We start from the raw sequence: 8973 nt of genomic DNA on the forward strand, positions 1-8973 counted from the left end.
AAGCCTAACAGCTTGAGGAAGATCTTGACACCAGTAGAGATGGAAAACTTAAGAAAGCAATTGGAAACAACTCTTTTAGACTATGATACAGAAAAGGTGAAAAATATCAAACTTGAAGATGATCTGAAGGCTACACAAAATATCATTCAAGGACTTCAAGAAAACCTCACTATTGCAAGGAATAAGAGAAGAGAACTTTGTGAAAAGATGCAAAATGATAATGATGAAAAGGAAACTCTTAATGATCTAGTGAACAAACTGAGACAAGAAAACAATACAATGAAGAATGAGATGCAAGATATAACTATGAGATTTTGTAAAGAAATTGAAGATAGAAAGAAGAATGAAGATGACTTGGTTAGAAGACTGAATGATGCTGGAAATGAAAACACAAGACTTAGTCATGAAAATCATATGTTGAAGACAGATTTAATGCATACACAAAATGACACAAATGAACTCATGAGACAGAAATGAATCTTGGAGAGTGAACTAGCTGCTGCAAATCAACAAAAGAAAAACTCAAGAAAAGTTTAGAAGAACTTGATGACATGCTGAAGAATCAGAAACCAAATGGTGATACAAATGGCCTTGGCTTTGAAATTCGTGAAAGCTTTGGTACTACAAACAATCACGATCATAGTAAACTGGTAAGATGACCTAATGCTTACAAATTTAATGGGAAATGTTTTAACTGTAACAAGTATGGTCATAGAGCATATCAGTGTAGATCTAGAAATTATCAGAACACCAACACACCCATCGGTCAATGCTCTAAATGCAACAAAGTTGGTCATAATTCAGAAAATTCCAGAATGAATGTAAGATATTATGTTTGTGGAAGATTTGGACACTTATATAATCAATGCAGAATACAAACCGACATAGGATATGGGAAAGCTATTCAGAAAAATAATGTGACTTGTTATGCTTGTAACAAGATTGGACATATTGCAAAATTTTGTAGAAGTAAGGCATCACCGGCAAATAACAAAGGTCCTATCTTGAAAGGAAAAGAAAAGGTTGAAGAGGTAAAGCAATGGATCAGAAAGTCAGATCAGAATGTTGATGGGAATACTCCTCCACCGGCAGAACAAAGTATCACTCCATCGGCAGGAGACTCTTCATCTAACTGAAGGAAAATCCTTTGGGGGTTTAGCAACAAATTGAAAAACATGCTATTATACCCTCGGTTGATGGTGAGAAGTTGAATTACTTCTTTACCGACAGATGAGTTAAGTTGTGACTTAACTGGCAAGCATTAAATGTGGTAGTTGGAGAAAATAACATTATAAAGCAAGTGTTTTAGCTCCTTTTTCATTCACCAAGCATTCAAATCTTCGAGAGCGCAAAAATTCTCAAGCAAAGGCATCCTTAGCAAGAAAGTGAAGCAGTTCATCCAAGCACTCATCCTAAAGGCAGATTGAGGTATTTATAACTATGGCTTCCTCATCCACACTTGAATTTATTGCAAACCCTACTATGATTGAAGTTATCAAGCACCCTAGACCCGTATTCAAACTTGTTCCTGAAATAGCGAAGAAGGATGATACCATAGGTGCATTCTCAAAAATACCTAAGGGAGTAGTTTATGCACAGGATCCTAGAATATACATACATTATCATATAGAGGAATTAGGAGATGATGAAATCAAGAACATGTATAGGACTATGATTTGTGATGTAAATGGTAATGTCAAACCGGAACACAAGGTAGTAGAAACCCTAGGTTTTGTGGATATTCTTAGCATTCCTGATTTTCCTGAAGATGTGATAAGAATAGTCCTAAGCAAAGTCCATGGCGAATTCTTTTGGTTGGATTCCATCCATAAGATCACCAAAGAAGCAGTTAAGGCAATAATTGGGTTACCTTCCACCGGTAGTAGACCTGACAGAACTAAAAGGGTCTCAAATGACACTATGATGGACCTAACCGGTGCAACATTTGACAAAAGGTCTCCAAGGGTAAATGATGTGAAGGACTTCAATGTTAGATTTGTGAGTATGATTTTAGGCTACAAGGCTACACATGCAAATAGGTTAAACTCAGTATCTAGCCTATGTATTAAAAGTGCATATGACATGGTTAATGATAATGCTAGAATAGATGTGTGTGAATGGCTTAAAGATGAATTAATAGACAATCTGAAGAAGATCAAAGGAGATAAGAAATGAACTTTTAGATTTGGAAATTTGCTTGTATGTTTGATGTTGTACATTACAAAGCAAGTACCCGGTATTGGTAGGAAAGATTTTGGCTTTGATATATCGATAGGAAAGCAACTATTGGATTTATTAAACAACATGGGAGAAGACAAAGAGAAAAATATAAATGAACATTTTCAAGCATTGAAGGCTCGAATGAAGACTAGAATAAGGCTGTCACAGGCAATTGTAGACAAATATCAAAAGGAAATATGTTTTGTAATTAAGAAAGATGAAATCTGGATGGAGGCAGTTGTCCCTAGGACTATCTAAGTAACTAAAGTGGGGTATGAAACAGATGATAACATCATTGAAACTTGTGCAAAAGCCCTCCTTGAAGCACCAAAGGAACCCTCTGAGAAAATCTTTGGCAATGCAGAAACAATTGAAAGTGGAATTCAGTCTAAGAAAAGAGTTAAGAAAGTTGAACAAACAATAAGGAAGGGAACTAGACAAGCTAAATCAATTAAGGAAGATGTATTGAAGCAAATTGGTATTAAGGAAAGTGAGTTGGAAGGACTTCAACCGGAAGCTCATCTTTCACCGGTTGCAACTTCTTCTGACAGTGAGATACCAGCGGTATTCAAAAGGGTAGAAAGGAAAAGAAAACCCTCACCGACACCCTCACCTACACCCAGGAAAATAAGACAAAAGCAACAGGCGGTTAGGACTCCAGTTAAGAAGTTGACTCCAAAGAAGAAGAAGGTAAAATAAGATATTGCTCCACTGTACAAACTCCTTAGTGAAATAACAGAGGATGGAAAGTTGAAAAACATTAGCAAGTTGTATAACACACTTTCCGTTGATGACAAAGAAAGCATAGAAAATAGTGTAATTTTACACTTGGATATATACAAGAAATTTTTGATGGAAATTGTTGATGAAATACCCAATGATTTATATAGAAGACTAGAAGCTAGAAGGGTAGCCATTGTTGAGCTAGACAAGAAGATAAAAATTGAAAAATTACTTGCAGTACATCCAGTAAACTCACTTGATGAGATAGACCAATTAATTAGTGAGGCCAATCGGATAGTATTTTCAACCGCTCACTGGCATGTAGCACTAATGGTAGGCAGAGTGAATGAAGTTTCTGAAGAAACAACAAATTTATGGGATATATTCTTTGTTGAAAAGGAGAAACAAGAAGAACTTAAAAGACCCAAGACCATCAGGGTATACCAAAAGGATAGGGATAAGGGAAAAGGGAAGGTAGGTGGACCTCCAAGCCTAAAAATTACTGATAATTTGCCCCCACCTCCTTCTGATACTCCACCAGCACATACTGCTGACAATCAACCGGCAATTGAGAGTATGGAGACTCCTCAAGAGGATACAAATCCCGAGTCATAAATATTGTATACTATGAATATAAACACCCAAGAGGTGAATATTGTGGTAGATAAAGAAACCAGTGAGGATAAGAAGAAAGATATGGCTACTGAGCCACCAGCTGCAGATGTTGAAATTAATACAGATTCAGAGAAACCAACAGAGGACACCACTGAGAAATCATCAAAAGCACTGGTAGATAAAACTGAGAAACTGACAATGCATATTGAAACTTCATCAGAAAAATCAACAGTTGAGAACACAAGGAAATCCACTCAGGCACAAACCAAGAAACATGAACACCAACAGGTTGATGTACAGGTTCAAACCGAAACAGTGCCACCGGCAACAACTGAAAAGCCAAAACCTTTGCTAGTAGAAATGCAAATACAAACTGACCTACTAGAGGTCGAAACAAGCAAGGTTATTACTACAACTAACAACAGGGAGATTGTGAAAACAGTTGGGCAGACATTTGGTACTTCAATGGCAGAATTTCGGCCTACAAATGTGACAGAGGCCTTACTAGACTCAATAAACAAAATCACAGAGTGTAATGCACAATCCTATAAGGCTATTTATGACACAATTCCTATTCTTAAATTGATAGCACCCAAGTGCATTGTGGATAATAATGATTCGTTAGGTCAACTAGACACATTGTCTAAATTCATCACCGACAACATTTTGATAGTTTATCAAATAAATGAGGAGACATTTAAGGATAAAATGAATAAAGAGAAAGAGAAATTCTTTGATGAAACAATAAAGAAGTGCATGGGACACATTGGTACCCTCTTACCGACACTAAACAAAACAATAATGGAGTTTAAGGAACTCTATAGAGATACATGCAAGACAAACATTTTGACAACATATATAGACAAAGAAATCAATAAGGTACAAAAGGAGATTGATAGTATAGCTGATAACCTCATTGGTTCATATGAACCATTATTAGTTATAGAGCAGGAGTTAGCCAGTTTTGAGGAAAAACTTGAGAAATTGGAAAAAGAGAAAGAAAAAATAAAAGGAAAGGAAAAATATCTCAAATGCAAACTCAGTCCCAAATTGGACTACCTCATCTCTTTGAGAAAAGAGATCTCAGAGGCACTTGTTCAAGGATTGAAGACACCGAAGGAACAAATGCATCACCTCACTGATACTATTCAAAGAATAGAGACTACATTGAAAGACAGTGAAAATTTCACTGAGAGCCTAAATTTTGTATTGGCAAACCTATTCCAGATTGTAACCAACCGGTTACAAGGATCGAGTTGAGACTGCACTCAATTGGCACTTTGACAACCTTTGTCATTGATGTCAAAGGGGGAGTAGTGGAAATGAGAAAAATGATTAGAAGAAAGAGATCATCTGCTCAGGGGGAGCACACAGTTTTGGTAAGATATTTTGGTAGATTCTTTTTGGACAACATTTTTGGATTTTTCTCACGAGAGTTGCCATCAATGGCAAAGGGGGAGATTGTTGGCAAATGCACACTCCAATGAGAAATTGTAGGTGATTGAAGGTATTGTCATTGATGGCAACCTTACAATCATGTGATACCAGCAGGCAGACACAGGCACCGACACCGACAGACTCTACACCAGCATACAAAGCATCGACACCAAAAAGGAAGATTACTGGCACCCTAGCCGACAGGAATTTTGTGTAATTATATTTTGTAACTAATTGTAAAATCTTTTGTAATCCGACTTGGTGGATTGTAATATGACTCATATAAGTATGAGATCATTGTAGAACATTTAGAAGAGATATAGATGGATAGATTAATGCAGACCTAATATGCAAATTGTAAGGTAGATATTGGATAAGAGTTTATGAATATTGCAGAGCTTAAACCGGTATTGAATCTGGCATAGGAGATACTGATCTGAAGTAGTACAAGACATTGGATTTGTATAATCCATTTTGTAAGTCAGTGTGACTTCTTTTGTAACTGAGCAATAAGCTCTAGGCACTTGGCCTTCCTGCATGTGCAGGCCCCTATTGTAAACAGTAATATTCCCTTATTGGCCAGTAAGAGAATATTGTGGGTCACAAAGCCCACCAAGGTTTTTCCCACACCGGGTTTCCTCATTAAAAATACTGTGTTATGGTGTGTCTCTTATGTTGTGGTTGTTATTCTTATTTGCTACATTATTTTTGGTTTACCGGTACACAATTTTGATATGATTTTCATCTTATAATTCAAGTAAATTCTTATACCGATCAGATATTGATTCACCCCCCCCCCCCCCTCTCAGTATCTTTGGGAATCCTAACAAGGGCATCATTGAATAGTATCTTCAACCTCCAACCAACATGGATCCAAGCCACACACCCCTCCAATCTGCATGTCAAATCCAAAAAAATATCATCCCTCCAAGAATCGAGAAATGCCTCCATTCTTATTATTTCCAAGCTCTATCTCCGACTACAAAGCTCCATTCTCCCCAACTCTAGAAGCACAAAAACTGAAAGTACTCTAGCTCAGCCCAGATAAACCCACACCATCCAACACTCCATGCCTAGATCTGAACACCCCCAAATAGTCAATATTTGACAAGGGCCCAAAGTCTTGAAAAAAACCCCAGTTGCAAGTATAGTAGGGGCCATGACATGCAGATCTCCCTTCCATCTCAGTAGATGGACAACAACAGAGACAAAACTACCAAATGCACCTCTTATGCCACCAAAACTAGAATCCCAACTGCAAGGGAAATAGACAGAGAGATATATCTTCGAACCCACCAAAGAACATGGTGAAAGAAATGCACCCTGCACCACAAACATCCCTACATCACCATCATTGTTTGATTCAGAATCCTCATCTCCTAAGGAAACCCTAGCACATCTATCACTCTTCTTGCCTTCCATCTTTTTGGTGACAATAGTCTTGAGAATCAATGATAATCTCTTCTTTGTTAATAAGTAGATACTGCAAGTATTTTTATACGATTTGATCTGTGCACCATGTGAATTAAAATTTTATTATTGGTGGATACTCTGTTAATTTAGTTAGATCTTTATATTATATGAATACTTGCAATATGCTAGGAAGATGGTGGCTAGCTAAGAATAGTATGCTTAGTTACAAAGACATGATAATTTTTTACTATTTCTGAGAGTAGCTGGTAGGGTTTCCTTTGAAAGCTATTTGATGCTACTGCTCTCTATTTTTTCTATTCTATAGGTTCAGGGCTTTCACCCTACTAATATAATAAAAAAAATCATTATAAATTTATCTTCTTACTAGAAAAGGCATATTTTTATTTATAATGATTTATACTAGTTATTTAAAATATATTAAAAAAATCATAATTAATCTTATGTAATTTAAATGTTCTTTTGAATGATTAAACATATGAGTATCTTACTATCTACCATATTTATCATGCTAACCATGCATACAAAATTTCATGATTCACTTTAAAAGTTAATTTTTTATTAAATCATAAATTTAGTACTATATAAATATTGTATTTTTATAAAGTTCAAAATATGAATATATTATTTTTTACAAGACAAACATACACACAATCAACTAAATGTAATAAGACATAGAGCATAGCAATAAAATTTGATAAAAAATTTCTTTTGAATGAATAATCAAAATTTTCTATTCTTAAGACTATGCATTTAACCCTCTATTCATCATTATGACTCTCTTATTTCGCTTGAAGTTTAAATAAGCATTTATTGAAAATGACTTTTGGTATACAGTCTCAAAAATTGACATCATCTTGTTCTTCATTCTTTAATATGTTTAATAACACTGATATTTTTTCTCCCACCTCTTCAAAATCCGTAACCCAAGTGAAACTAGTATGGTTTTGCACTTTGTATTGAAGCATATATTTAAAATCACATTCAGTGAAACTCTTATGACATCTTCCACAATACAAATCACCATTTCCATTATTGTTCACATTCTTCTTGTATTGCCTACCCTCAATCTTCAAGGGGCAAGTTATGTAACAAAAATTGTCTAGCTTTATAAAAGACAAGATAGCTTTAATTACAACCCAATTAGATTTATTAGATCTACTAAGTCCTTCATCCTTAATTTGTGCCACAATTATAATCATTATAGCTTGTGTAAAAAATGAGATTTCCTTTGTAATAGATTGAAAAGAAATATTATTCCCTATTGTATCGAACCAAGTTCTAAATCATTGTGCTTATAAAAGGTCTAGAATTATAAGAAATTGAGTTGTGATGATTGTTTCCATAGATTTTTCATCAAAATCTCTGAATCATCCAACCTTGACAAAAAAATGGGAAAGGATCCTAAACCACATAGTTGTTGGATTTATTCCCCTTATTTTTTGCAAAAACCATCCCACATGGTATTCCTACCATGTCTTTGACATAGCTCTAGGAGCTTCATTTCTTGCAACAATTTCGTGATCATATGGAGGGTATGTGCACAAAGATGGTGGTTAGAAAAGTGGACACCACCCAAAAAAAAAAGAAGAAACAAGCAGCACGTACGTCATTCTAAAATTTGAAATCACCACGTACGCGCTTAGGTCCTTTGTTCCCAAGCCTAAAAAAAAGATACCGCATATGTGTTGTCTTTAGGAAAGTGAGCGCATACGCGCTGCTTCTAGGAAAGTGAGCGTGTACGCGCTCATAAGCCCTAAAAAACCGCATACGCGGTACTTGTCAATTTAAAAAAGAAAAGAAAAAAGAACTGGGTCTTATTTTCTTGTGACCTCGACTTTTTTTCTTCCTTTTCCTCTACGAAACCATGAATGGGCTGCCACATTTCTCGACCAAATGCTATGGATCAAGGTTATTTTTTCTTAATTTTTGTCTTTCTTTATCATTTATTCAATTTGTTTTACGTTTTGAATTTAATTTTGTTTATTTTTTATAAGGTTTTTTAATTTTTTGTTTCAAAAACTAGATTATGATAATCCACAACAACAATAACAAAATGCACCTCCTGAAAAACCTTGAACAAAACCCACAAGATACACCTCTAGTTCCTCGTTTTGACCATACACCTGAAACATTAGAGCAATTGATTAATCATTTTGGGAAAAACAAGTCTAAAATAAATAAGCTGATTAATAAATTGAAAACATCTAATCTTGAGCATCATAAATCCCTCGCCACTAGCCTAAAAACATTAGCTAGTGGTGCCACACCTATTTCCGCACAAATTACAAAATGGGGAAACTTTAGGGATATGTGTCATCAATACTGTGCTGGTGGGTTATCATATGAGGGAGTGAAAAACAAAAATATTAGTAAACAACAAACATGTGCCCTTTTTGTTGATCCTAAAACTGGTCATTCATTACCTCTTAATCCAAAGAGCTTTCCCATACATTGGTGTACCAATGTGTAGATGAAGAATATTTTTTGGCAGAGGTGGTGGATGGTCTTTGATGATCCACCTTCTAATAATTATGAGGTGCCATT

The sequence above is a fragment of the Cryptomeria japonica genome, chromosome 11, assembly GCF_030272615.1.
Source record: "Cryptomeria japonica chromosome 11, Sugi_1.0, whole genome shotgun sequence".
Lineage (NCBI taxonomy): Eukaryota > Viridiplantae > Streptophyta > Pinopsida > Cupressales > Cupressaceae > Cryptomeria > Cryptomeria japonica.